Source organism: Petaurus breviceps, unplaced genomic scaffold, assembly GCF_028583685.1.
Source record: "Petaurus breviceps papuanus isolate PSGF00001 unplaced genomic scaffold, PetGlider_PUasm1.0 118, whole genome shotgun sequence".
NCBI lineage: Eukaryota > Metazoa > Chordata > Mammalia > Diprotodontia > Petauridae > Petaurus > Petaurus breviceps.
In genome coordinates, this window is record NW_027185616.1 from 21,034,489 (window position 1) to 21,056,145 (window position 21,657).

At 38.3% G+C, this 21,657-nt stretch overlaps 1 protein-coding gene across 2 annotated transcripts in view; it reads right to left on the minus strand.

Annotated features, from left to right (window-relative positions):
• Positions 1-21,657, minus strand: part of APBA1 (amyloid beta precursor protein binding family A member 1) — a 289,420-nt gene that overhangs the window by 214,483 nt on the left and 53,280 nt on the right. For both annotated transcript variants that reach the window (XM_069086984.1, XM_069086983.1), the window contains exon 2: positions 14,272-14,358. The gene's annotated coding sequence lies outside the window, so the exon portion shown is untranslated. The remainder of the gene's footprint in view (positions 1-14,271; positions 14,359-21,657) is intronic.

Sequence of the window (21,657 nt, forward strand, 5' to 3'; positions counted from 1 at the left end):
GTTGTACAATGAACAACTGTGAATGACATAGCTTTTCTCAGCAATACAACGATCCAAGACAATACCAAAGGATTCATGATGAAAAATGCTATACACCTCCAGAGAAAGAGATTATGTTATCTGAATACAGACCAAAACAAACTATGCTTCTCTTTCTTTTGTTTTATTTTGGTTCAAGCTTTATGGTACAAAATGACTAATATGGAAATATTCTACCTGATTGCACATGTATAACTTATATCAGATTGGTTCAAGGCTGGGGGGAAGGGAGAGAAGAATAGAATTTGGAGCTCAAAATAAACAAAAAAGGTAAAAATTTTCTACATGCAATTGGGGGAAAAAATTTAAAAGCAAGTGACAAATATGCAATTAACCAAAATAAAGACATAATTAGCTATTAAAAAATAACAACTTTCAAATATATTGGATACAATGTAATTATTGTCTCATTGATTCACCTATATGTGTGCCATAGATATTTTATGAAAGGGCTATATATTTTCCATTTTTCTTGTCTTCATATGTGGGATTAGGATAGTATTCTCTCCAGCAAAGGTTTATGAATTAGAGCTAAAAAAATTCTTATTGAATGGATTGGACCTGTGATAATGGTCATGTTTAAAGGGCTAGAGGTAAAGAAAGGCAGAACCAAGATGGCAGAGAGAAGCCAGGAAGCTGCCTGAGCTCTCCCCAGTTTCCTTTGGAAATGTTAAATCAAGCTTCTAAATGGATTCTGGAGTGACAGAACCTGCAAAAACATGGAGTGAAACAATTTTCCAGCTTAAGATAATTTAGAAGAACTTTAGGAAAGGTCTGTCTCATTTGGGTAAAACAGGAGTGCAGTCCAGTGCAGACAGTATCCAGGCAAGTCAGTGTGAGGCTTTTAGCCACAGCACAGATCAGCAACTGATGCCCCTCAATCCTGGCTCAGCAGGCTAGAAGCACAGCAGAACAGCTGTAAGACTTCCAGCCTCATAGCAGAAGGCAAATTTCCAGGCTTGAAATCCCAGAAAAACAAGAGCAACTGTGCTGGGTCACCCCAGTGCAGTGGGGGCCAGCCACTAGCACTTGAGGCCCCAGGGCAAAAAGCTAGTGACCAGGCCCCCATGTCCCAGCACAAGAAGCTTGGGATAGTGCCCCCTGTGTCCCAGGAACAGAGCTGATTAAAAATGAGCAAAAAAACAAAAGGAACTCTGACTATAGAAAGCCATTATGGCTATAGGAAAGATCAAAACACAAACTCAGAAGAGGACAATAATGTCAAAATGCCTGCATGTGAAGGCTCAAAAGGAAATATGAATTGATATCAAGCCCCAAAAGTTGTCTTTGAAGAGCTCAAAAAGGATTTACTAAAAATCAAGTAAAAGAGATAGAAGAAAAATTGGGAAAAGAAATGACATTTATTCAGGAGAATTATAAAAAAAGAGTCACCAACTTGAAAAAGGAAGTAACAAAATTGACTGAAAAAAAACAACCACTTTAAAAGTAGAATTGGCCAAATGGGAAAGGAGGTACAAAAGCTAACTGAAGAAAATCATTTCTTAAAAATTAGAATTGGACAAGTAGAAGCTAATGATTCTATGAGGCATCAAGAATAAGTCAAACAAAATCAGAAGAAAAAATAGAAGAAAATGTAAAATATCTCATTGGACTAATTGGATTATTTGAAAACCATGATAAAAAAAAGAGCCTGAACAGCATATTTTAAGAAATTACTAAGGAAAACTGCTCTGATATCCCAGAACCAAGGGAAAAATAGTAATTGAGAGAATCCACCAACGACCTCCTGAAAGAGATCCCAAAATGAAAACTCAAAGGAATATTGTAGCCAAATTTCAGAATTATCAGGTCAAAGAGAAAATACTGCATCAGTCAGAAAGAAACAATTCAAATATTAAGGAACCCCAGTGAGGATTACACAGGATTTATCAACTTACATTTTAAAGACTGAAGAGCTTGGAATATGGTATTCTGGAAGGCAAAAGAACTTGGATTACAACCAAGCATCAACTACCCAGCAAAATTGAGAATAATTTTTCAAGGGAAAAGATAAATATTCAATGAAATAGGGGACTTTCAAACTTTCCTGATGAAAAGAACCAGAGATGAACAGAAATCTGATCTTCATATATAAGTCTCAAGAGAAGCTTCAAAAGGTAAACAGGAAAGAAAAAAAACATGTTATTCAATAAGATTAAACTGTTACATCCATACAGAGGTACATGATACTTGTAACTCTTGAGAATTGTATCTCTATTAAGGTAGTTAGAAGGAGTATACATAGACAGAAGGTGTGGGTAAAAGTTGACTTTCATGTAATGATTTTAAAATAATTAAGGGGTGAAAAAAGGATTGTACTGGGAGAAGAGGGAAGGGAGGAGAGAAGAGGGTAAATTTCATGACATGAAGAGGTGTAAAAGACCTATTAGAGGATCTCTATAAATGGATAGAAGGGAGGGGGTGAGCATTGTTTGAACCTTACTCTCATTGGATTTGGCTCTTAAATGGAATAACATACACATTCAGTTGGGCATAGAAATTTATCATACCCCATAGAGAAGTAGGAGGGGAAGGGGAAAAGAAAAGTGGGATGTGGCTGATAGATGGGAGGGCAGATTGAAGGAGGTCATGGTCAGAAACAAAAGACTGGTCAGGAGGGACAGGATAAAAGGAGAGAGGAAAGTATAAAAGTGGGGTGGGGGATAAGATGCAGGGAAATACACAGTTAGTGGTCATAACATGTGAATGGGATGAACTCTCCCATAAAATGGAAGTGGATAGCAGAGTGGATTAAAACAAGAATCTTACAATATGTTGTTTTCAAGAAACACATTTGAAGCAGAGAGATACACAAAGAGTAGAGGTAAAAGGTTGGAGCAGAATACATTATGCTTCAGCTAAGTAAAAAAAAATTAGAGGTAGAAATCTTGATCTCAGACAAAGCAAAAGAAAAATAGATTTAATTAAAAGAGATAAGGAAGGAAATCACATCTTGCTAAAAGGTACCATAGACAATGAAGTAATACCAATACTAAACTTATATGCACCAAGTGTTATAGCATCCAAATTCTTAGAGGAGAAGTTAAGTGAGTCACAGGAAGAAACAGACAGCAAAACTATACTAGTGGAAGACCTCAACCTCCCCCTCTAAATACAAAATAAACAAGAAAGAAGTTAAGGAAGTGGGGAGGGTGGAATCAAGATGGCAGAGTAGAAGCAGGACCTCTATGGGGCTCTGGCTTCCACCTCCCCCAATCAATGTAAAAAGGGGACTCTGAACAAACTGTGGAGCTGCAGAACCCACAAAATGACACAGAGAAGCTAACCTCCTGCTGAGGACAGCCTGGCAAGAATCAGCCAGCGCATCGCTCTGGGAGCCCAGCCCAGCCCCATGCCTAGGCTTTAGCCCCTAGGGCGGGCCTGACCAGCTGCCAGCTCGAGGGACTCCACATCAGCAGCACCTGTGGCCATTTCCAGATTTATCAACACATAGATGCAAAGGACAAAGTGAAAGATCAGTGCAGTCTGGACTTTGGGACCCAGTAAGTGGGAGTGTGTGTCTTCTGTCCCTGGGGCGAGAGGCTGCTGAGACTCTGGCACAGCCAGCTAGTGCCATGTGGCAGCTTCAGCTCCTGGCCTTCAGAGTGTAGGGGGACCACGCATCAGTTTGAGGGGTAATCACTCTTGCTTTAACCTACATGGATCTGGATTGCAGTCTAGGGTAGAGGTTCTGGGGCATGTGTCCAGCTTGCCAGAGCATGTGGAGACCTCAGAGAGGGCACCCATATAATACCTCTGGCAACTGAGAAAACACCAGCATTTGGGAGGAAAGCTCCCCTGTTTGGTTGCAGAGTCCTACTGTGGCAAAAAGCCTAGGGGTCAAGTGACTGAGGCGCAACATGACCAGGCAAAGGAAACAAAGCAGACAGAAGATTCCAACATTAGACTCCTATTTGGGGGACAAAAAGGAGCAAAGCATGGAACAGGAGGAAGACAGTGAAGTCAGAATTCCTGCACCAAAAGCTTCAAAGGAAAATACGAGCTGGTTACAGGCCATAGAGGACCTTAAGAAGCAGATAAGAGAAGTGGAGGAAAAATTTGGAAGAGAAATGAGAATGATGCAAGAAAATTACAAAATGAGAGTCAACAGACTGACTGAGGAAAATCACACCTTAAAAAATAGACTAACTCAATTGGCAAAAGAGGCTCAAAAAGGCAATGAGGAGAGGAATGCCTTAAAAAGCTGAATTTGCCAGATGGAAAAAGAATCTCAAAAGCTCAATGAGGAGAATCATTCCCTCAGATTTAGAATGGAGCAAAGGGAAGCTAATGACTTTATGAGAAATCATGATGCTGTTAAACAGATATAAACAAATGAAAGAATAGAAGGCAATGTGAAATATCTCATGGGAAAAACCACTGACCTGGAAAATAGATCCAGGAGAGATAATTTAAAAATTATTGGTCTACCTGAAAGCCATGATCAAAAAAAGAACCTAGAAATCCTTCCAGAAATTCTCAAGGAAAATTGCCCTGGTGTTTTAGAACCAGAAGGCAAAATAGAAGTTCAAAGAATACACCAATCACCTCCTGAAAAAGATCCCAAAAAGAAAACTCCTAGGAATATTATAGCTAGGTTCCGGAATTCCCAGATCAAGGAGAAAATATTACAAGCAGACAGGAAGAAACAATTTGAATATTGTGGAAATACAATCAGGATAACACAGGATCTGGCAGCTTTTACACCGAGGGATCGAAGGGCCTGGAATACGATATTCCAGAGGGCAGAGGAGCTGGGATTAAAACCAAGAATCACCTACCCAGCAAAATGGAGTATCATGTTTCAGGGGAAAATATGGTCATTCAGTGGAATAGAGGACTTTCAAGCATTTTTAATGAAAAAGCCAGAGTTAAAAAAAAATTGACATTAGATACAAGAAGCAAGAGAAGCTTGAGAAGGTAAACAAGGAAAAGAAATCAGAAGCCACTTATCAAAGTTGAACATTCCTTCATGGAAAAATGATAATTGTAACTGATGAAACTTTTTTCAGTATGAAAATAGTTGATGGGAATATATATATATATATATATATATATGTCTATATTGGAGGGTATATGGGCATATGAATACATATGTGAATATGTGTATATATGATTACAGGTATACATAGATAGAGGGCACAGGAACAATTTAATAGGAAGGGATGATTCTTAAAAGGTGAAATTAAGAGGTGAGAGAGGAATATAATGAGAGGAGATGGGGAGAGACAGAATGGGGTAAACTATCTCATATAGAAGAGGCAAGGGAAAATGGTTACAATGGAGGGGAAGAATAGGAAGGCAAAAGGGAATGGGTCAACCTTATTCTCATTCAATTTGGCTTGGGGAGGAAATGACATATACATTAAATAGGGTATCTCACCCTACAGGAGAGTAGGGGGGAAGGGTATGAGAGGGGGCAGGATGGAAGGGAGGGCAGGCTGGGGGGGAGGGAAGTTGGAAGCATTCACTTTTGAAAAGGGACAGGATCAAAGTAGAGAATAGCACAAGTGGGTGGTGGGATAGGAGGGAGGGAAATATAGTCAGTCTTTTACAATACATCTACTATGTTATTGTTTTGCATTAGCTACACCTGTACAACCTATACTGAACTGCTTATCTTCCCAGTAAAGGTGGGTGATGAGGGAGGAAGGGAAAGAATCTGGAATTCAAAGTTTTAAAATCAAATGTATATATATGCATATATATTCACTATTATTAATACTATTTTACATGTAATTGGGAAATAAGATATACAGGCACTGGGGCATAGAGATCCACCATGCTCTACTGGAAAAGTCTAAGGGGGTATGAGAGAAGATATGTGAGAGAGCACATATGGAAGCAGAATGGAATAGTGCTGACTCAAAGAAAGGAAGAAGATCTGTGTTCAAATGCTGCCTCAGACACTTATTAGATATGGGATCCTGCACAATTTACTTAACTATTATGTGCCTCAGCTTCCTCATCTGTAAATAGAGTGGGTTAGACTTAATGATCTCTAAGGTCACCTCCACCTTTAACTATGACCCCATGAACAGTACGTTGAAGTAGGCAGTGTAGCCATTATCCATATTTTAAAGATAAAAAAGCTTGTCAGACTCAGGAAGCTGAATCAAGTTGCCTAAGGCTTCGACAAGACTCACAGCTAGCTAGGTTCTCTAACTGAGTGCCCTTTCCTCTATTCCATTCTGCTTGAATATAGTTCCTTTCACTAGATTGTGTTTAGAAATTGTTTGAGATATTTTGGTGATAGACATTTTCTAAGAATTATGATTAGGAATAAAGGTAATCTTTGAATCAGTTTGCTTGAATACTTCAGTCTCAACTGCCTTTTCTTTCTGAATACACAAATTCTTTTTATTCTCTTTTCCATGATTGTTCTCTTTGGGTTTTGCTAACTTAAAATCAAAGAATAATATAATCAAAGAATTCTAACCACGGAGTTATTACAATTCAAGTAATATCAGCCAAAAGGCAAAATGAATATGGAGGAAAAGTTATGAGGACATAAATGGAAGCCCTACATAGATAAAATCCAAGTATATTTATTATGTGATCACATAATCACAGCAGGTGAAAACTGCACAGGCACATCTGAGGCACAATCATTATTTTATACACCCATTTGTAAAATGCATGAGAAAATAAAAGTTTGATGCAAAGTACATAGTCACCATATTGGTTATAAGGAAAAATTATATTGGGAATTCTCTTATTCCTATTAGCTCTAATTAAAGGACTTAAATCCAGGAAAATGCAAGGCAGACAACCAGAAATTTAAAAATAAATTTATAAAAGCTAATAAAAACAAAATACATTAAATTTTAAGGTGCAATTTTTGTTATTAATTCTTTTCATCCTGGGCCCAATACATTCTTTTTTTTTAATCAAATGCTTTATTAACTTCTAGTTTACATCATTCATTTCCTCAAGATTTTGAGTTACAAATTTTCTCCCTGTTTTACCCCGACCCACCACCCCAAAATAGCAATCCCACTGGATATCCCCTCCTCCAATCTGTTCTCTCCCATATCTTCTCCCATACCCCCTCCAACTTTCCAGTAGGGCATGGTGGATCTCTATGCCCCAGTGCCTGTATGTATTATTTCCCAGTTACATGTAAAATAATATTAATAATAGTATATATATTTTAAACATTTGATTTTAAAACTTTGAATTCCAGATTCATTCCCTTCCTCCCTTCTTACTCACCCTTACTGGGAAGAACATGTGTAACTAATGCAAAACATTAACATAGTAGATATATTGTAAAAGACTGACTATATTTTCCTCCCTCCTATCCCATCTCCCACTTGTTCTATTCTCTACTTTGATCCTGTCCCTTTTCAAAAGTGGGTGCTTCCAACTTCACTCTCCACCAGCTAATCCTCCCTTCCATCATCCCCCCTCTCATCCCCTTCCACCCTACTCTCCTGTAGGGTGATACCATATTTAGTGTGTATGTCATTCTCTCCCTAAGCCAAATTCAATGAGAATAATGTTGACCCATTCCCTTTTGCATTCCTGTTCTTCCGCTCCTGTAACCATTTCCCCTTGCCTCTTCTATATGAGATAGTTTACCCCATTCTGTCTCTCCCCATCTCCTCTCATTATATTTCTCTCTCACCTCTTAATTTCACCTTTTAAGTATCATCCCTTCCTGTTATATTGGTCCTGTGCCCTCTATCTATGTATACCTGTAAACATATGTACACACATTCACATATGTATTCATAGGCCCATATACCCTCCTATATAAACATATATATGTATGTATGTATATGCACACATGTACATACACACACACACACACATATATATATATATATATATATATATAAACACATACATTTCTATTCCCTTCAAGTATTCTCATACTGAGAAAAGTTTCATCAGTTACAATTATCATTTTTCCATGTAGGGATGTAAATAGTTTGGCTTTGATAAGTTCCTTATGATTTCTTTTCCCTGTTTACCTTCTCATGCTTCTCTTGCTTCTTGTATCTGAATGTCAAATTTTCTATTCAACTCTGTTTTTTTCAGCAAGAATGCTTGAAAATCCCCTATTCCACTGAATGACCATATTTTCCACTGAAACATGATATTCAGTTTTGCTGGGTAGGTGATTCTTGGTTTTAATCCCAGCTCCTTTGACCTCTGGAATATCATATTCCAATCCCTTCAACCCCTCAGCGTAGAAACTGCCAGATCCTGTGTTATCCTGATTGTGTTTCCTCAATATTCAAATTGTTTCTTCCTGGCTGCTTGTAATATTTTCTCCTTGACCTGGGAATTCCAGAACCTGGCTATAATATTCCTAGGAGTTTTCTTTTTGGGATCTTTTTCAGGAAGTGATCGGTGGATACTTTCAACCTCTCTTTTTCCCTCTGGTTCTAAAACATCAGGGCAATTTTCCTTGAGAATTTCTGGAAGGATGATTTCTAGGTTCTTTTTTTGATCATGGCTTTCAGGTAGACCAATAATTTTTAAATTATCTCTTCTAGATCCATTTTCCAGGTCAGTGGTTTTTCCAATAAGATATTTCACATTGCCTTCTATTCTTTCATTTGTTTGTATCTGTTTAACAGCATCTTGATTTCTCATAAAGTCACTAGCTTCCTTTTGCTCTATTCTAAATCTGAGGGAATTATTCTCCTCATTGAGCTTTTGAGATTCTTTTTCCATCTGGAAAATTTGGCTTTTTAAGGCATTCTTCTCCTCATTGGCTTTTTGAGCCTCTTTTGCCATGTGAGTTAGTAAATTTTTTAAGGTGTTATTTTCTTCAGTCAGGTTGTTGACTCTCATTTCATAATTTTCTTGCATCATTCTCATTTCTCTTCCAAATTTTTCCTCCACTTCTCTCATTTGGTTTTCAAAATTCTTTTTAAGGTCCTCTATGGCCTGTAACCAGCACGTATTTTTCTTGGAAGCTTTTGGTGCAGGAGTTCTGACTTCATTGTCTTCCTCCTGTTCCATGCTTTTTGTCCCCAAAATAGGAGTGTAAAGTTGGGTTGCTCTGTTTGCTTTCTTTCCTTTGCCTGCTCATTTTGCCACTCAAGTACTTGACTTTTGGGCTTTATGCCACAGTAGGACTCTGCTACCAGACAAGGGAGCATCGTACCTGTAATAGTAATGGCATTTAAAGATTCCCCTCTATTGGCTTGGTTTTTGGTTTGATTGTGTTAAAACCCAGAGCTTGTTAATTCCACTTGTGGGATGGACTTATTGACGTAAAAAGAGAAGGCTGAACTGGGAGGAGCTGGTGACGTAGATTTGTAGAGACACAAGAGAGAGGCAGAAGAACTTTTTGGAAGCAGCACCCTTGTGGAGGCAGAGAGAGACTGAGAAGATTGCTGAGGGCCACTTTGAATTACCCAGGACTTTGAGAGCTGCCACCCAGAGCTGCTGAGGACTGAGGAGACATGGCTGTTTTGCTGGCACTTTGTCTGTCTGTTTTGATGTTGTTTTGCCAGATTTGACCACTGGTGAAAGACAGTCCTGTTGTTGCGGAAGTTCTGGAACCTGGCTGTTGGTTAAGAGATCCTCAGACTGTTCTGCAGACAGAGAGTGAATACTGTCCACTGGTGAGGGACAGTACTGTTGTTGCAGGAGTCAGGGAACCTTTCTGTTGGTTCAGAGCTACTGAGACTGTTCTGTAGACCGAGAGTGAATACTGTCCACTGGTGAAGGATAGTGCTGTTGTTGCAGAATTCTTGGAACCTTGCTGTTGGTTCTGAAGCCCTGAAGAAGGATTTTCTTGTTGTATGTTTACAGAAATCCTGAGAGAGGGTTTTGCTAATGTTTTCAGGGGTCCTAGGACTGTTCTGCAGACAGAGAATAAATTGATGAAGAGACTGGCAATGTATCTTGTGGCCTTGCTAAGCTTTGTCTCCCCAGGAACAAAGATTGCTGAGAACTTGCCTCTGTTAAGATGAAGAAAAGACCTCCATTTGGGTATTAAGTGCTGTGCTTAAACTTATTGTAACTCTGGGGTAGATTCAATTGTGATCCAGGGGTAGGGAACTTTTGACCTTTTTGTATTCTATGATTGAACAAATGAATGTACTTTACTTATGATTGGAAACTAATCTCCATTTGAGAAGAGGGGCTTTGTGATGGACTAAATGAAGGTACAGCCTAGGGGTGGAGTAGTATTTAGAACAGGGACTTTGTAATTGATTGAATGAATGTAAGGTCCTGGGGTGGGGTAGTACTTGGAGATTATTTAATCACACTTAGTAAATGCTGTATTTTGAATGATGTCATATTTTGATCTTCTCTGTTCTTAATTTGTCACTGAATAAAATGGAGAGCACCTATGCTGGTATTTTGAACCTTGGGAAGTTGCCTTTGCTTGGCATTACATTACAGTACCAAATGCTGAGGTTTTCTCAGCTGCTGAAGGTATTAGTTGGGTGCCCTCTCTGAAGCCTTCACATGCTCTGGCAAGCTGTTCGCACACCCCAGGACCTCCACTATAAACCACAATCCACATCCAAGCAGGTTTAAGCGAGAATGATTATCCCTCAGACTGGTTGCTTGGTCCCCCTACAATCTGCAGGCCAGGAGCTGAAGCTACTATATGGTAGCAGGTGCACGGCTGCTGCACCTCAGCTGCTTCTCAACCCAGGGTCAAAGGCTAACTGCACTCCCAACCCACTGGATCCCAAAGTCCACACTGCACTGTCCTCTCACTTTGTCCTTAGCATCTATGTGTTGATAATTCTGGAAACCGCCACAGGTGCTTGTGATTTTAAGTCCCTCCACCTGCCCTGAAGCTAAAACCTCCAGCTTGCATGGGGCTTGGCTTGGCTCCCAGACCACTGCGCTGGCCACTTCCTCCCAGCCTGCCAGGCTATCCTCAGCAGGATTTTAGCTTTTCTGTGTCATTTTGTGGGTTCTGTAGCTCCAAAGTTTCTTCAGAGTCACCTTTTACATGAATTGGAGGAGGTGGGAGCTGGAGCCCTGCAGAAGTCCTGTTTCTACTCTGCCACCTTGACTCTGCGCTGGCCCAATACATTCTTACAGAAATTAATTTAAGTAGCTTTTCTTTATAATCTACTCTGTAAAAAAATTCTTTCCTCTGATTTCTTCAGACTTTGTCTACTTAACCTTATCAAATTAAAATTTTAAATACTAGGTTATATGGTACTGAGAGAGAGTCTTGGCAGCTCTTGAAATTCCCTCCCTAGGGCTTACCATATCAAGAAAATTGTGATCTAGGTTATCTTCCCTATTGGTCTGACCTATCTTGCTCCACTGTATGAAGTCATCTAAGTCACATGTTTGGCAGAAACAGTGGTAATCCCACCCATACCACATTTTCATTACTTAATGACAATAGACTTCTAAAGGTATATACACATACGTATATGTGTGTATGTGTGTGTGTATGCCTCCTTACTGATTCTCTCATTGGTGAGCATCTCCACCTACATTTTGTGGCATCCCAGGCTGAATAACCTTCATGACCCTCTCATCTCTGCTTCTGACTTTTTGGACTTCAAAACCATGCCTCAATTGTTGTTTGAAACTGGAATGTTCCTCAGCACCCAAGTTGTCCTTGTCCTAGAATATACAAGCCCTCTGACCCTACAATATCCCTCCTCTAGTTTGGCCCACTTTTCTCATTGGTTAGTTCTTCTTGGGGCCTCCATTTTGTAAAAGGGCCCAGGCTAGTCAATTCCTATTTCCTTTCCAGCTCTGATCTGACATTCTAGACTTCAGAGCTGTGCCTCTGGGTGGCAGGGACACATCTTCCTTGACACAAAGCTACAGGGACTGATAGATGTTCTAGAATAAGGAAGCTCCAAGACACCTGAGGCATGTTGTTGAAATCTGGAAAGTCAGAAATGTAGCCAGGAAAGGAAGAAAGATTCCACAGAATGGGCCTTACCTCACAATCATGGTCCTAGGAGGAGTTCACCAATATGACAAGACAGAGGAGGGCCAGCACAGTCAATGGCAAAATGAAAGTGTGGGATAGATTTGAAAGATGCTATAGATCAATAGAACTTGGCAACTGATTTGAATGGATTAGAGATGTGAGTAAGAAGAAAAGGTCAGACAGTGAACAGCACTTCACGAAAATAACCAAGTTCAAAGGAGGAACATACTTTAGGGGGAAGGATAATAAGTTCAGTTTTAAACATATTGAGTTGAAGATAATGGTAATATAGGTGAACTTAGCAACCAGAGATGTGGACCTGAGTTTGGATGTCATATGCACAGAGATGGCAGATGAAGTTATAGGAGTGCATATGATTATCAAAGAAAAGAATGCACCAAAAGAATCTGGACCTTCCAACATTCAATGGCTATATTCTGTTATTTCAAGTATTGGATATTAAATTTACACACAATCTTTAGTCAACTGACTTCGCCTATGCATTGCCATGGAGCAAAGTTCATGAACTTAGTGACAACTATTTTCTCAATGCTTAGAAACCTTTCTGCTTACTTTTAGGTTAAAGGTTGTGTGCTATATCACTGAGGCCATCACCATCTGCCCTCCAGATAAGCAAGATAACATTTAGGAGGGGAAAACAGATCTGGATGTGCAATTTCATCGGCATGGGGGAAATTCTAGTGTTTAAACGCTTTTCACCAATGCAAATCAGAAGCTCATTTGTAACTTATAGACTCAGAGCCTCTAAAATGCATAGTCTTTGAGTGTAAGGTGTTACACTGTAGTATAAATTAAATATTGCCTGTTGCGACATAGCTTTTTTTGGCTGATTGTATATGGTGAAACAAGGTGGTCAGAAAGAATGATTTAGTTATTCCAAAGAGTACTAGAGCTACAAGGGATTACCTAGTTTAGCTTCTTTCTTTAAATGTACTTCATTTTCCTCATCTGTATTTACCCACAATCAGAGCCTTTTGACTTAGAATTCTGTGTAAATTACATTTAACAAGGTAGGTTAGCTGGCTTTTTCCTAGATTTTTGGAACAAGAGACCTTATGATCATAGTGCTAGAGCTAGAAGGGACCTCAGAGGTCATCATGAGAAGATTAGAAGGCGAAAATAAGGAGAGTGGGGAGAGATGAAGCTAACTCACTGAGAAGTGACTATGGAGCGTAGTCCCTTGTTAATAGTCTGTGTTCAGCCTTTCAGCCCAGAGGCAGGCAGCCCTAAATCCTTAGAGGCTAACAGCTAAATATAACCTTGAGTCATCATGGAAAGGTTAAATTATGCTCCATATATTCTGTTTAAGAAGCCAGTGAAGTGTGTAATACATTTTAGAAATGTTTCCTTTTTTAAAAAAAAATGGTTAAAAATTAAAGAAGGCTATAACTCAATTAATTTTAATAAAAAATATTATGTCCCTGCTACATGTAATGCATTGTACAAAGTAGTAGAGTAAGCTTCAGTAACCTGGAAAATTCATTTACCTGGAACGTTTTCCCATTCCCCCCTCCCCCAGTATGCTTAATAAATGAGGTGTCACTGTAATTGGGAAAACGAGGAAGCATAGCTCAGACAGGAGGCTTTTCAGGGCCTTGAACAGATTCTATGACTTAAGACTATTGGGATGCCATGACTGCTGACTAACCACCAAGCTTCCATGACCTCTGTCCCATACACCCCCCAAAGAATAGTGGAGAGCTGCAAAGGTTGTAGGGTCACAGGACTCAGAGCTGAAGAGAACTGAGAATGCATCGTATTTTCAGGGATATAGCTGTCACTGACCTTGTGTCACTACCAAGCCTTTGGTGTATTCTTTGCCTAATACCTTAAGTAGCTTACAGCACAGTCCAAAGAACAAGATTTTCCCCAGGGAAATACACAACACAAGGGAGCATAAACCAGTCCCTGTGTGACTACACAGGGAAAGCCTCCCGGGTAACTATACCCCTCCGAATTACACTGCTTTGCCATCACAAGGTATCTTGTGGCTCTCTTACTTGGCCTCCAACCAACATGTGCAGCTCCAGACTATGGAGCAGTCCAAAGGCTTGAGCTCTCCCTGCTTTTATTTGCTACCTTTGGTCAGCTGAGATGGCAAAAGTCTAGCATCCTCATTAGGTCCTAGGCAACAGTCAATTCCTTCTTGTCTCACCTATCAACAGCTTTGCTTCCCCAATTGTAATCAAGATTGTAAGACCTGCTTGGAGAATGACAGGGAACATGGCATTGGAAGGTAGTTTACCCAACAGCGAGAACCTTCAGGAGGAAGAGGAGATAAAAATTGAGTGGTTGATGGTAGCATTGGATGTGAAACTCACCTTTGGCTCCCGAAATGAAAGAAGTAGTGAGAAGGGCAAATGAGGGGCTCAGAGTCCAGAGTAACCCGACAGGAAGTAACTTCAGATCTATAAGTATACACAAACAAAAAAAATGCATTTCAATTTACGTGGCACAACAAAATGTGGGTATTAATTTTTTCCCCAAAAAGATTATATTTCAAGTTCAATATCAGCTTGTTTTTCCTTCATTGTTATGGTTATAATGATTAGATTTTAATAGTTTTTAATAGTCCATACCTCTAAGGTTAGTCTAAAAATTTTATATAGTACCAAGGGAAAAGATCTCACCTGAAACCTAATCACCACTAACTATAAACTACTTTAAAATATTTTGAAAATAAAGTAAATGCTTATTTTATAATAAAAATATATTTAACAATACTTATATATTTAACATATAACATTTTTATTTTATGATAAAATAAACATATTTAACTATATTTTATATTTTAAAATAAACTAAATTTTAAAAACGAATATTTATGACTATTTATAACGTCAACTTTATAGTTATTTGAGCTGAGAGGCATATGGCATAGTAGCTACAGCCAGCCTCACAATCAGGATCTCCTGGGTTTAGGTCCTGTCTTTGACAAATATTGATTCTGGACAAGTCCTTTGACCTTTCAGAATACCAGGCAGCTCTCTAAGGTAATATGTTACAGAACAGTCTGTGGTGCTTTTTTTGTAGAGGCAGGTTCTTCACTGAAAGTTCCCAACATCACTGAAATTATGTTCAGATGAAGAAAAGCCCCAAACAATAGCCATAGAATGCATAAAGGAGAGCAGCAAGAATAAGGCTGAAAAAGGTACATTGCAGGTGGATTGTGTAGGACTTAAATAATAGGAAAACACAGAAGGTTTTGAGGTAGAAAAATCACACCTCCCAAATCTATGAACCTGTAAACATTTTCTCCAGAACAAACCTACTTCCTAGTACAATCCTCAAAAGCTTCAGTTACGTTGCCAATTCAATTCAATTTAATAAACATTAAGCTCTAATGAATGGTGAGTCTACCAATTAGAACGTGAGCTCCTTCAGAGAAGGGGATGTCTCCCTTTTCTGTTTGTACCCCCAGTACTTACCAAGTGAATACATAAAAGGTGATCTTAATTCATTGATTTATTGGTTCATTGATTCATTCATTTACCTACCACATAGAACCACTGTGCTAGGCAGTGAGGGAAATACGAATATGGAAATGAACATAGTCCCTGCCTTTAAGGAACTTACAATCTAATGCAAGAATAAGGGAAGTACATAAATTACTCAAATACAAAAGAGTAAGACAAATGTATAAATGATTCATAAGCAAAATATTATGAGAGTTCATATTCACCAATCACAAACATTCAAATCACTTTCAACCATGACCCAGTTGTTCAACAGAATCACTTTAACAACCACTTCAACTTTAAGACCTCTAGGTCCTAAGGAGACATAAACCCAATGCCTTTTCTTACTGACTGCAATAATCCAGGACCAGAGATGAAGAGGAGGAATATGCACAAAGGTTGATTCTAGGTCTAAAAGTGCATGGACACAGAGAAGCATGGGAAGATTTATGTTAATTGATAGAAAGTGAAATAAGCAGAACCAAGAAAAATATTCACAATGATTATAACACATAGATAAAATAAAAACAAAATGATTGAACTTGAATGCTTCAACATATAATGCACTGTATTACGTGTAGTACATCATATAAAATCTAATATGTTATATAACACATAAAGCCCAAGCTCGACCCTAAAGAAGAAATATGAGAAAACAGCTCCTCCCCCACTTCTTTGCAGTTATGGAGGGCTATGCATTTAGAACACTGTTCTCAATGTCAGACTTTTTCCTCTTTTTTTTCCCCTTCATCATAGTGGACAAGGGAGGAATAATAGACTAGGAAATACAAACAATGGAAATGCAAATGATTTCAAAAAATTATTTTAAAAAAATGCAAGGACAGCAGGGACCTAGTAGTGGGCTAAATTTGAAAGGAGTTTTAGTTTTCCAGTGTTTACTTTTGTTAACCATTATATTGGAATTAAGAGAGAACAGGCTAGACTCTTTCCTCCAGTGGGGAAGGGACTCTCTTGCTTACCACTGCAGACATATTCTTTCACATTTTCTCTCAAAGGCAATGACCTTGGTACCGATTTCTATGGCAGCAATAGTTTTAACAATAATAGCTTGGTGCTTTTTAAACTTCTGTCTAATTTCATTAGGGGAGGGGCTGATTCTTTATTCACCTTTGTCAAGGAGGCAAATTTTGTGGTGTTAAAAGAGCCTTTAACTGGCCAGAAAAAATAAGCAAGTATCTACCTGTTCCAGGTCTAAAAGCAAAAAAGGTGACTATAAGGAAATTTATATCAAATATTCATCTGACCTTCTATTGCCTAACCTGCCTCTCCCTTCTCTTCCCTTACAGATTACTTTCCATGGGAATCTGTGCTTGTAGAGGACCTGAGAATGTGCTTGTTGCAAGGTAAGACTTGTGGTCTCTTAAGTTACAGCTTCCTAGAGTGCATTAGCAGAAGGATAAAGACAGTCAACAAACCATAGGGCTAGCATTGGTCAATTAAATTAGGACCAATGAAACTTTTTAGGGATCTAATGGTTTTGGACAGCAAACTTCAAGCTATTGCAACTAATGCAAACTCATCTAACTTTTAAATTTCAATGTGAAGGGGGAATCTCACTTTACTGACATTTTCATTAACAGCTTATCAAACTGTAACTCTTAACTTTATGTTCAAGAGAGATCAAAGGTCAGAAGCATAATTAACCTTGGGGTTCATTACTGAGCTGCAGCTGCAACTACACTTCATCTAACATGCTGATTGCCTTTTAACAGCCAGGAAACGTTAGAAATAACAAAACTTAGACTCCATCAAGACTTGGCCTTCCTATAGCAAAGAAATGGAAACAAAGATGCCCATAAACTGAGGAATGACTGCTCAGATTGTGGAAAGGGAATGAAATGGAATGCTATTGCCCCTTGAGAAAGAATTAACAAGGCAAATGGGAAGCATGGGAAACTATATGAACTAATGTAATGCAAAGTAACCAGAACTTAGAAGATAATATACAGTGACTAAAAAAATGGAAAGCACACAAAAAAAATAGGAAACGAACACTATGCAATGATAATAAACAAGCTGGTCCTCAAAGAAGAAACAGGAAAATGCACTTCTTTGCAGAGATGTGGATGTGGAGACTATGAAATATCACATCTGTCTTCAGTTTTGGTTGACTGGTTGGGAGTACAGAACTACTGTACCCCACCCTTTTTCTTTTTTTTTCTTCTGTGTTATAAGGGATAACTCTCCAAATAAAGGTGTAAAAATAAAAACTGGCAATATTTTTTACATGCAAAATCTTTTTTAAAATCATACTTGACATGAACTTCCACTATTTACTACAGAAATAGCCATGAAATAGAAAAGGGACAGTTGTCACTGAATGTTGTTATTGAATATTGGTTTGGTTTTTTAGGGTCAGAAATACTATAAACGTATTAGCTAAAACAGAATTATCATTAGGATTTGACAATATATGGGAGGGATGGCGTATTGGAACCTTCTGTTACAATGCAATACAACTAAACTATTATAATATATGTAAAAAGGTTATTCATCCTTCAGAAGAAAAAAATTCCAATATGATGAAATGAATAAAAAGGACTAGAAACAAAAAGTCTCAAACAACATTCTTCATTAGACTAATTGCCCCTGGCTCTTCTGAATATAATTCCTCCTTAAGAATAATGATAATAATAATTATAATGATGAACTTATTATACATGTCACTTCGAGATTTTTTTAAAGCACAGGATGCTTTCATATCTGCTTTTCAGAACGCAAGAAAGTAAACAAAGTAAAAAATCACCAATTTTCATGAGTACTTCAGGATTACATGATAAAACAGATACAACAGTCCAGCAAAACCATTCCCACACATAACTTACCTCTGCTGATTCAACAAGAATAATGTCGTTATCTAAACACTAACAGCTGACCTATGACTCAATTACATGATTTCTAATATATTAGATATATTCTAATATATCTAAAATATATAATTATCTAATATATATTTCTAATATATTGATTCTCCCCCAATTAGATGTGCTGTATAGCCAAATATTTTTGTTGATGGCATTACTACCTTGATAAAAATTACTATGCACAGGATCTTTGAACTCTTGTAACAAAAAATCAGAATACAAGAATTAAATGGATTGAACTTAAACTTACATCCTTGATAGCCACATTTCCTTGTTGGTGAAGAAAAACCTCTAGAAATTGAAGATCTACTTTTCCCTAGGTAGTTTGAGTTCCTAACAATTCCCCCAAATACACAGGAAGTTTTGTTCATTGTTTTCCAATCATAGCTGACTCTTTATGCCCACATTTGGGGTTTTCTGAGCAAAGATTACTGGAGTGTTTTGCCATTTCCTTTTCCAGCTCATTTTACAGATGAGAAAGCTGAGGTAAACAGGGTTAAGTGACTTGTCTAGGGTCACACAGCTAGTAAGTATCTGAGGCCAGATTTGAATTCAGGGAAATAAGTCTTCCTGACTCCAGGCCTGGCAGTCTATGCACTGTGCCACCTAATACCCACAAACAAGAAGTTGCTCTTAATTTATAAACTAAACCTAACCTACAATTAACACTGCTTTTCCCATGATGCTCCAATATACAAACTATGATTAAATACACTCCTCATTCAATGAACAAGTATATGCTGACAACCTACCATGTGCAAGTTATGTGGTATATGGTATGTGTAGTTTGAATAATGAAAAAAAATGAACATAAATAGGCTTTTAAAAACCAAACCCTTTGGCTAGCTAGTTTCCTGAGACATTATTCACAAATAAGGAGGCTCAGGAAAAGAGAAGCTGGATGGAGTCAATGAAAAGAACAGACCTACCCTCTTATACACAGTATGGTAGAAATATAAAGCCAAATCTATGCCAAATAGGACCAAATTACAGTTATAGAATTTTCTAGTTATGAGATAAAGTGAAGAATTGAAATCCATGGAAAATGCCCTAAAATAGAAAAAACATCTACACCGCCCAATCTTTTGGATAACAAAATTGATGAATGTGGTTCACCTTCCTTCTTCCAAAGCACATCTTTCCATTAAACAAAAGAACCTGAGTGCAGGTAGTAAGGGAAGGAATGAGGAGGAGGAAGAGATCTAGGTAATAGACAAATGGGATTAACGTCCCTTGAATAACACAGAACTAGGGGCAGCTAGGTGGCACAGTGAAGTCCACTGGCTCTGGAGTCTAGGGGATCTGAGTTCAAATTCGACCTCAGACACTTACTAGCCATGTGACTAGGTGTGACCTTGGGGAAGTCACTTAACCCCAATTGCCCTGCCTTCCCCCCTCCAAAAAAGATTAAAAATAAAGGGGGTGGCCAGGTAGCACATCGAGTAAGAGCACCGGCTCCAGTGTTGGGATGACCTAGGATCGAATCCGGGCTCAGACACTTAGCACCCACCCAGAAACACCTGGCCATGTAACCCTGAGCAAGTTACTTAACCCCAATTGCTTAGGGGTGGCCAGGTGGCTCAGTGAGTAAGAGCACTGGCTCCAGTGTCGGGATGACCTGGAGATCGAATCACAGGCTCAGACACTCAGAACCACACCCAGAAATAACTGGCCGTGTAAACTTGAGCAAGTTACTTAACCCCAATTGCTTAAAAAAAAAAAAAAGTAACACAGAACTGACCTGGCTGGCTTACTTATATTTATCATCTGAGTGCTCAGCACAGTGCCAGGCAGACTGTTGGGTGTCTGTCTATCTGTCCTTCTGTGTCTCTCGGTCTTTGTCTCTCTGTCTACCCCTCTCATGCTATCCATTATGTCACTTCAAGATATTTCCAATATACTTTATTCAGGAAAGTTTCAGACCTCAATAATATGTCAATATATAAAAACTGACATAAAAATATGAATTTAAACTATAGGCAAAACCATGCTACAAGAAGGAAAAATACCATAAAATTTTCTAAATAATGAAAGCTTTCCAAATCCAAGCCTATCACGACAGAATTTTCTTTGGTATTCTGAGTGACCTGTAATTTCATGAATATGGATATTCTTTCCACTCACTTGAATTGAAACCCTGCCTGACAAGCCCTCATGCTGGGCTGCTTGGTTTTTTGTGGTCAGTTGTGGGGTTTGGGGTATGGGGTGGGGGATAGGTCACACACACTAATTTCAACCAATATTCATCACAAGAAAATTTACCTAAAAGTAATTTTGGTAATCTCTTGGAGTTCCCTGTAATGAGATCAGACTTCTTCCACATAATCTTTTAAAATGTAAAACTTTATATATTTATAAATCTGTAGCAGCTTCCTTCTATCATCTCTAGAATAGGCTGTAACATTGTAATATTATAATATAGTACTGTTCTTAGGGAATGCATTACAAATACTGCTACAGTATGTAATCACTGCTATACCCATCTACATGGGCACTTTCCAAATTTCTAAATTTAAATTCAGTCTGCAATTGAAGGGAAAATCTCTAAGTTTAATCCGGGCCCCAAATGAAAAGTAAACACAGACAGGCAACTTCCCTACAGAGTGAATCTGGGGAGGCAATAGAGCCTTCGCTGGTTCTAGTACACCAAAAAAGCTCAGGAAGAGCTTGGTGATTATTATTTAGTACTTCCCGCATATGTACGAGGTGCCACAAATACAGAGAGCTATTTGAAAACAAATCCCACGATTTGTGCTCGAATGAACTTGTGATCGAGAGAACTCTGAAATGAAGAATACAAACTGGGATAGTCAAGATTATAGGCTGAGCCTTTTAATGATGGATTTTGTGTAATGCTTATTTGTGTTGTGTGTGTTTTCTTTTCAAAGGAATACGGGTGAAGATTTAATTCAGTCATGAATTAAAAAAACTCCAAAATAATAGTGCAAACTGGGTAGACAAGATTACAGGCTGACCCTTTTCTGTGTTTTATGTCTATGTGTGGGGTGTTGGGTGTGTTTCTTTTCTTTTAAAAGGAATAAAGGTGAAGATTTAGTTTAATCATGAATTACATAAAAGAAGGGATAAATCCACAAAAATCATCAACGTTCCTATATGGTACAAACTAAGACCTGGAAAATGATAACAAAAGAAATGTCATTAAAATAACTATAAAACGCCTAAAATATTTGAGAATTCATCGGTCAGAATATTCTTACTATTTATGAAAATACAACTATGTAACACTGCATAAAAATTAAGGAAGTCACATAACTGTAGAGCGCTTCTGAACATGTGGGTGGTGCCAATTTAATAAAAATGACAATACTGTCCAAATTAATTGAGATATTTAGTACCATATAAA